Genomic DNA, 9,198 nt, shown 5'->3' on the forward strand with positions numbered 1-9,198 from the left:
TCACAAATATTTTATAATTTGGATTTAGTTTTAAGTTTTATTGTGATACTTTTTGTTTTTTGCACATTGGCCCATAGCTAAGTCATAGAATCATAGAAATGTAGAGCTAGAAGGGACCATGAGAGGTCATCTAGTCCAGCCCCTCCAGGCAGAGGCAGGACCAAGCACTCCTAGACCATCCCTGACAGGTGTTTGTCCAACCTGTTCTTAAAAACCTCCAATGATGGGGATTCCACAGCCTCCCTTGGAAATCTATTCCAGAGCTTAACTACCCTTAGAGTTAGAAAGTTTTTCCTAATATCTAACCTAAATATTTTCCTAAATATCTAAATCTCCATTGCTGCAGATTAAGCCCACTGCTTGTCCTATCTTCAGTGGACATGGAGAACAATTGTTAGCTATTAATAAACTTTCTCTGCTATACCATTTATGTATATTACCATAGTACCATAATTATTCAGCACACGTCATATCTTTTATAGTACAGTGAAAGTTATCTGTATTGAATAACCAAATTCAATAAAGCAACAAACCATCTGTTGATTTTGGAAAGTGGAAGGAAAAAATATTAGTTTGAAGATATTTTTTAAACTTAAGCATCATTACAATTTTACAAAGTTTGTTTATGGTCAGGAACCAAACTCAAGAAATTCTAACACTGGAAAACTAAAATTTTTAAGAAACTGCACTGCTTATTGTTACATTCTCCTGTTACTTTAGTTTTAGGATTTACATGTATGCTGATTTCATCATCTCATTTGTTTGAACATGTATAGTTTTTATAATTTAATGTATTAATTCTGAAAAGGCAAACAGTCAGCACCAGTGCCTTTATTATATTGATTCATTGTCTATGTTTTTATTGCATTTACTACAATACAGAGACATCTATAAACATTTCTTGAAGCTTGTATTTTACTTCTGTCAAAATTATTGCATTGTTCCTGTCCCATTGAAAAATCCATAAAGAAAAACTTGAGACCAACAGGTGAGAACACTGTTTGTTCTTCAATTGATTGCACATGTCCATTCTACTGTAGGCATATGAGCAACCTGTGCAGAGATGTTGGAAATTTTCCCCCCACAGTGCTAACCATCTGGGTGGCTTCAACACCATGGTGCCTTGTGTCAGTATGTGCTGGTATAAGAGAACGGAGCCTCCCCTGACCCACCTCAGTTCCTTTTTACCGCTGGTGACAGCTGTTGGAGTGATCCAGGCTTGCTAATTCAAGTGCTCCCTTCGCTTCTTTCTGTATATAGATTCTATTTGTTGTAAATTAATAGTTTGTTAGTTATAGTTTGTTTTAGACAGTTTTAGTGCTAGGTTTCTGGTTTTGGTCTCTTTTTGACCACTTTTTTCTCTTTCGGTACCAGAATGGTGCATCGTTCACTGGGGCTTAAGTCCTACTTGACCTGCGTGAAACCTATGCTGGTTAGCGACCTGCATCCAGCCTGCTTGAAATGTTTGAGAGAATCTCACATTAGTGACAAATGTCACATTTGCAAAGCATTCAAGCCCCACTCACAGAACAGATCGGATGGTGATGCTAAACTGCTTGCTTATGGAGGGAGCATTTCAACCCCCTTGGAGTCATCACATTGGGAAAGTGCCCCCAGTACATCAAGTTTGGTACAGATCCACTGGAAATGTCTGTGGCTCCTCAAGACGTTGGCACCAAAGAAAAGGCTTAGGCCCTCCTCAAGTTCAGTTCCTCTCTTGATTGCATTGGTACCAGAGGCAGAGACTTGATGAAGTGTTTGCGGGAGACACCCTGCCCCTGGAATGCTCATCCCTTCCCAAGAAGGGATCACAGCCTACAGACCCTGTGCCAGGTCTGTAAAAGCCATCCCCTGAATGATGCATGTGGAGCCAGCACACAATGTCAATCCCAACCCTCCTGGAGGTGTATGCAGCCGCAAGAGGCTTGCTTAGCCTTGTGGTACTGGTATTGCTGAAGGTCCGCAGATGGTACTAATGTCTGTTGCTCATATCTCACCATTTGGAGGTCCTATGGTGCCACTATCCAAGTCTTGCAAAAGTCCGTGTTGTTGAGAGGAAAGCCTCCCATGATTTCCCCAGTACTGCCATCCCTAGGCTCAGGCTACCTCTCACCAGTCCCATCTGGATCTGCTCATCCGCTGGCAGAAGCATCTGACTCTTCTTCCTCTGACATAGAGTTGAGGTCCTCTATATCCTACCCGGGATGGGGAGCATACCCCCTCATCAAAGTAAATGGGACTTTGGGGCATGCACCAGCCCCTGCATTGGATCCCTTCTAAGGATCAATGGCCTGGGCAAGGATGGGTCCCGGGCCCATCTCATGGCTATTCTGGACACCGTGGGGTGTTCCCCTCCAGCTAGAATCTTGCCTCAACCATCTTGCTCACTGAGAGGGCACCAGAGGCATTGGTACCAAGAGCATCGTTCCCTGGTACCCAGTACCGAGACAGGCACTGAGCAGCCAGAAGCCACTCAGGCATCTTCCCTGCCACAAGCCACAGACCAACCAGCACTTCAGATGTGTGTTACAGATGAGGCTGTTGAGTCGTAAAGTGCTCACCACTGCCAGAGGACCACGGAGCTCATCGAGATATTTTAAAAAGAGTGGCCTCTGTACTTTACATTCAGGCAGAAGAGGTGCATGAAAGCTCTCATAAGTTGGTGGACATCCTAGTATCGGAAACCCCATTCAGGGTAGCTCTACCAATTAATGAAGCCATCATGGAACCAGTCAAGGGTCTTTGGCAGACATCCTCCTCCCAGCTCTCCACTGCAAAACAAGCTGAAAGGCGGTAGTTCATCCCCTCTAAGGAGTAGGAACATTTTTATTCTTACCCCACTTCTCCCCGGGGTCTCTTGTGTGGTGGCAGCTGCCAGTAAGTGGGAAAGACAGGGACAACAAGCTTCCACGGCAAAAAACAAAGACTCAAAGAGGCTGGATCTGTTTGGTCGCAAGCTTTCTTCTTTAGGAAGACTGCAACTCAGGATTGCAAACCAACATGCTCTCCTGAGTCAATATGACTTCAACCTCTGGGTGAACATTATGAAATTTAAAGACAAGCTACCAGAGGACTGTAGATAAGAATATGAAGTAATGGTGGAAGAGGGTAAGCTGGTCGCCAGGACTGCTTCCAGGACAGTTTGGATAGCACAGACTCGGCTACTCAAACCATGGCATCAGCTATTTCTATGAGAAGGTGTTCGTGGTTGAAGTCATCTTGGCTACCTCTAGAGGTCTAACAGAATATCCAAGATCTTCTTTTTGAAGGTCCCTCACTGTTTTCAGAGAAAATGGACAACAGGTTCATATCCTTAAGGATTCCAGGGCAATACTCAGATCCCTTGGGATCTATACCCCAGCATCAAAAAGAAAGCAGTATCACCCACAGCAGCATACGGACACCAGAATTTTTCTCCTCAATCCCAAGATCCACTAAGGAAAAAGGGCAGAGGTTATAGTAGATGCCCTCCAGCACTCTCCTCATCAGCATCAGTGAGCTCATCCTGTCCAGCCGCCTTGTCCAAACAAGCATTTTGATGGTTTTGAGGATGGGGCTCCTCATAAATTGAGACAAATCAATCCTGAAATGGGTGCAGACTATAGAATTCACTGGGGTAGTCTTAGACTCCACAAAGGCCAAGGACTTTCTAACACAAACCAGATTTAAAACTTTACAGGACCTAGTGCTGCGGCTGAGAGCATATCCTCTCAACAGTATGCAGCTGCCTCAGTCTTCTGAATCAAATAGCAGCATGTACCTATGTAGATCAGCATGCCAAACTACAACTTCCCTTCCCTTTCTCCCCGCTTCCAACCCTCACTCTAGTCACAGACACGTCTTCTCTGGGCTAGGGAGCTCATAGGGGGTCCTTGTAGACTCAAGGTCTTTGGCCATCTCAAGATCTAGAGACTTATATAAAGGTCAGGGAGTTAAGAGCAATACATCTAGCCTGCTTGGCCTTCCTTCCCCACATAGTGGGGAAAAAAATCTATTAATTCTGACAGACAGTTCAGCAACCATGTTTTACATAAACAGACAAGGAGGGGCATGGTTGAACCTACTGTGCCAGGATGCAGTTGACCTCTGGGACTTCTGTATAACCAACTCAATTCATCTCAGAGCTGCTTACCTTCCAGGGAAACAAAGCACATTAGTATATCAGCTACACGGCTCCTTCTCCAATCACCACGAGTATTCACTATGTCCAGATGTGGCTAGGTCCATCTTCCAACTCTGGGGGCTCCTCATGTGGACCTGTTGCAACAGTAACCAATACAAAATACCATCAGTTCTGTTCCCTAGAGGGCTCAGGCCAGGCTCGCTGACAGATGCTTTTCTCTTATCCTGGAAGAAAACACTCCTGTACACTTTCCCTCCAATCTTTTACCTCCCAGGGTCATCTTCAAAGTGAAACAAGATCATGCTTACCTCATCAACACTGATACTCAGCTCTTCTATCCTTTTTGGTTGAGCCTCTGCTGTCTCTCATGTTGGATCCAGACATAATTTCCCAGGGCCATAGGTGCTTGCTCCGTCCCAGCCTCCAAGCTCTTCATCTGATGGAGTGGGTGCTTCATGGCTGAGACCCTTTGAAAGGTCCTGCTTGACGGATGTTCAGAACATGCTTCTGAATAGCAGAAAATACTCAACTAGAAACACCTGTAAGTGGAAGCATGTCTCCATTTGGTTTTGTAGGAAAGGTGTATCTCCACAGCGGGCACCCCTAGCCCTTGTGCTGGATTATCTTCTAAAGCAGAGTTTGGCTCTTAGCTCTATAAGGGTGTGTGTGGTGGCTATTTCAACCTTCCATGTCTTGGTGGATAATAGATCCCTTTTCCCAAACCCCATCACTACCCACTCCTAAAGAGCTTGGTCAGACTGTAACCACACAGATGAAACCCCCATCCTTCCTTGGGATCTGAACTTAGTCCTAGCAAAATAGATGGGATAGGCCTTTGCAACATGCTCCATCCTTCATCCTTCCATGAAGATAGCATTTCTGCTTGCAATTATCTCAGCCAGTTTTCCATAAGGATGAAGTTTATCTCTGCCCTGACCCAAAATTTCTCACAAAAGTAGTCCCTAATTTTCATGTTAACCAAGCAGACTATTTGCCCATGTTCTTTCCAAAACCCATGCACATAGGAATGAGGAAAAGCTTCACTCGCATGTGAGAAGGGCTTTAGCTTTCTATCTGGAGCGAAATAAAACTTTTAACTCCTTTATGCAGTTGTTTGTAGTGGTTGCAGACAGACCTAGGGGCCAACCAGTTTCCATTCAGAGAATCTCATCCTGGATCTCTTTGTGCATTCATTTATGCTACTAACTGGCTAATACAATCCTGCCAGCTAGACTGCTGGCGCAGTGTACTAGCACACATACTCTGCACGGTCGGAGAGCAGTGGCCCCTATCACTGAACTACAGCTCGCAGGCTCTTTCACCAATTTTTCTCACACCATGAAGCCTGTGACTCTCTGCTGGGCTCTGACCATGGGCCCTGCTGCCACGCTTGCCCCAGTCAGTGGTGTGTGAGCTCACCTGCCTCTGCCAGGGTGACCGTGGCCTGTGCCAAAGTCTCGTGCTAGTTGGTGAGTTTTAGGATTTGGAGCCATCGATGTGGTCCATGGTGGGTTGGAGGAGGTGCGCCTGGGCTTTAAGTGGAGGGGAAAGAGATTTTTTTTGTTTGGTACAAGAGAGATCTATCAAGTGATAAAGTTGCACCAAAGGTTTGGGAAGAACAGCAATCTGAGCCATGCCAGGCACCCAGCTGCCCCGTTACATGTGGATTATGTCTATGGTGACACAAGTGCATATACCTGCTGTGGTTCACAAAGGCCTTCTCCCCCCCGCCCCCCAACACCTGTCCCTTTTGTGACAAGAGGGATACCTTGGTGTATCAGATTGCAGCCCCTCTTCGGGCTCCTCCAAAATGTCCTACTAAGTGTCTGTCTGCACGTCTCCCCGCAGCTCCTGCTTGATGCACAGGTCAAGGTTTTTTCTGCCTATTGCTGCATTGTCTAAATAGTTCGTGTGTTGGAGACCATTTGCTACAAAGTACCGGGGAGAGCTTGGGGGTTTTGGGTTTTTTTTGTTTGTTTGTTTTTGGGGGGGGTGTTACTTTAAATCATTCTTGGTCCCTCCCCGCCCTAAGGCTGCAGTGGGGAGGGCCAACAGTCTAGCCTGCCATGAAGGGCTTGTCTACACACAAATGATGTATCGCTTTAACTAGCCCAGTAATACCACACTAAGTGGTAAAAGGTGCTTATGCCTCCTTTAGGGGGAATAATCAGTGCACATTCACAAGTCTTTAGCCCTGACCCCCAGCAGGACAGGCTGACAAGCCATCTGGTGCCCCCGGCTCTCAGGCAGGGTGGGGAAGGCAAGCAGTTTGCAGGCCCTAGCCCGCAAGCTGGGCAGGGCTGGTTGGGTAATCAGCAGCCCCCGGCCTCCCACAGGCAGGGCTTGTACAATAGTCTGGGGACCCTGGCCTTGCAGGCAGGCGGGGCCAGTAGAGCTTGGGATCCTCTGTCTGCAGCCACAGAGGATAACACTCCCTCCCGCGGTGGTTAGGGAACGGGGGTAGGAGGGAGTGTGTGTGTGTGTGTGTAAAAATACAGGCCCACCCATCTCCACTACGTCCCAGCCCAGGGCCCTAGTAGTGGCAAAGCAGTTTGCCACTGAATGAGTGGGGATCCAGCCACAACACACTGATGGGGTTAGCCCCTGACTCAGCCACTTGCTAGCAAACTGTTCCTGGGCCACTTCCTCCCCCGGGTACCTGTGTGCCTCAGTTGCCTCCTGGGTCGCTGAGGTACACTGTGAACGGCAGGCTCGCAAGTCCCTCCTCGAACTCCTCAGCGGAGGGCAGCTTCTCCAGGTCCCAGGGGTTCCTCCGGTCCACAGGGTTCACTCAGCTCCTGGGATTCCCCCGCTGTCAGACAGCTCCTCCAGGTCAGGGCTGGCCCCAGGTTTTTCTCACCCAGGCATCTGAGGTGGCTTGTTCCAGCTACTAGGGCCTGGAGCCCCACCCACTCACTAGGGCTCAGCGGCCCCATCCAGTCAGTAGGATCTGGCAAGCCGGGCAGCTTTTGGAGGCTCTACTCGGTGGGGCAGTTGCGCCAAACAGCTGCTCGGTCGGGGTCAGGTCTAGGCCGCAGCCTGTGAAAAGACACATCTGCCTCCGCCAGCAGCTTCCGCCCTACTGAGCTGCTAGGCTGGCCTTTTGTACTTCCCTTTCCTGCGTTGGCTCTGCCTCTGTTTGGCCTGTAGGGCCCGGTTCTGCCCAGCAAAGGCGTGAGACCCTTCCTCGGGCCCGGGCTCCAAGGAAGGCCACAGCGCCTTTCTACACCAGGTTTAAACAGCTGAGCTCACAGCTCAACACGGAAGTGGCCCTCTTCGTGCTTGTGCATGTCTAGGCAGGCTCAGGCTGGTGGGTGGAGCCTTAGATAAGTTTCAAGCTTTCTTTTGGGCAAGGCTTTTAGACAGGCAGGCTGACACACTCACCAGCAACTTCCTGATTACAAGCAGGGCCAAAGGTGAAGGGAGTTGGTGGGGTGGGGACACTAGCTCTTGCTCTCCCCAAACATTTGTTGGGACCTCAGAGAAAGAGAAAGCCGCGCCACAATGGGCTCCTGTCCAACTATATGCTCACTTCCTCTTGGGACAAACACACTGCGTCTCCAGCTGTACAAGAAAAAGTTTCCTCTCTCCGAGCTGGCGCTTCAGTGAGCAGGCAGGAGGCGTCTCCACTGCAGCAGACTCAGGCAGGTAAGCCATCCCTGTAGCACTACCTGAGAGTATGCCTTGAGGCTACTAATTGTTAATTGTCTAGCTTGGCTCCTAAGGGGCTTGGCATGGGGGCAGAGGCGGGGGAGGTGGTGGTGGCATGAATCTGAAATTCTTTCCCTTGAGTAGCTTGTGCAGTGGGTATTTGGTTCTCTTCTGGGTCACTCAGTGCCAGTGATGCTCCCTAAGGCATAGCACGGCTGAACATGCAACAGCCATGTTCCCTAAGGTCTATTGTCTGCCTGTGCCGATTCTGAACCATTCCTGCCCTTGGGGAGGCTTGCTGCTGGTGCAGGAATCTGTTTCTAGGGGCCAATGGCCCCTTCTGCAAGACAGCAGCCGGGGGGGGGGGCGCGGCGGGGGGGTTGTTTACTATTTGGGTTCCAGGATGTGGGCCTAAGGGGAGGAGTTACTGAGCCCAGGACTCAACTGATTACAGGGGACAATGAATGAAAAAAAAGGAACAGGCATGAAGGTCACAGGACTAAACAGAGGGAACCTGAGGGGCACACCGAGCAGAGAACCCCAGAAAGTGCCCAATGCTTCTCAAAAGTAGCTAAGGCGTCCGCAGACACAGCCCAGAGGAACTCTGCCCAGATACGTGATGGGACGGAATAACAGAACTAGGCCCCACAGTCGCAGAGCACCTTCTCAGCCAAAGTCCTCTCCCTGGTCTTATAGCTGGCCACTTTGGCCAATTGGGGGGGAGAGAGACGACGATGGACGAGGATGACTAAGAGGAAGACCTGCCTGCCAATTTGTATTCAGTGTCTGCCTCCTCATCCTCCCTGGGTGGATCCCTAGGATCAGCTGGAGGTCAGGGCCAGACTCATGGCCAATCCCATACCTCCTCTGAAGCCCCAGGGCACCGCCGCCCACTCCAAGCAGCATGGATATCTCCTGACCATGGCTGCCTTTTGAAGCACCCCCCCTCATACACCCCTCTTTAGAGCACAGTTCCCCACATGCTGAGGGACCCATACAGAAGGTAATGCAGCCCCCCCACCGCCTGGTGTTATCTTTGCCAGGAAATCACTCTGTTGGGCCCATCATGAGGTTGGATAATGTTCTCAACCCTGGCACTGCTCCTCCCAAATACAGGCCCTCCCATTCCTGTTCCAGCCCCAGCTGTCCTGGACAGCTCTTATTAAACTGCAGGAAAGAAGATACAATGAACCCCACCCTTTAACTTCCAACACTAATGTTGAGGATCTGGGTTTCTGTAACTCAGGATAGGGAAATTCCAAATCTAAAAGCCTGATTTGCAAACTTGCTGGCTGCAAGAAAAACCTCACAGGCAGTAAAACTACTGCACTCAGTCACTGACAACATCCTCACCCCCATGCATAGTTAGTATGGACTGGGAAACGATCCTCTTGTGGTATAGAACCAGCATAACTACTCTACTC

At 48.9% G+C, this 9,198-nt stretch overlaps 1 long non-coding RNA gene across 2 annotated transcripts in view; it reads right to left on the reverse strand.

The window, feature by feature from the left end:
- The window catches only part of LOC137152627 (uncharacterized), a 45,419-nt gene extending 37,368 nt beyond the window's left edge, over window positions 1–8,051 (reverse strand). For both annotated transcript variants that reach the window (XR_010919556.1, XR_010919555.1), the window contains exons 1-3: window positions 6,783–8,051; window positions 4,432–4,662; window positions 4,133–4,257 (exon numbers count right to left, since the gene is read on the reverse strand). This is a non-coding gene — a long non-coding RNA (uncharacterized lncRNA). The remainder of the gene's footprint in view (window positions 1–4,132; window positions 4,258–4,431; window positions 4,663–6,782) is intronic.
- Window positions 8,052–9,198: the final 1,147 nt, after the last annotated feature.

The sequence above is a fragment of the Emydura macquarii genome, unplaced genomic scaffold (assembly GCF_026122565.2).
Source record: "Emydura macquarii macquarii isolate MOO-44397 ecotype Brisbane River unplaced genomic scaffold, CSIRO-AGI_Emac_v2 contig_1230, whole genome shotgun sequence".
NCBI classification, from domain to species: domain Eukaryota; kingdom Metazoa; phylum Chordata; order Testudines; family Chelidae; genus Emydura; species Emydura macquarii.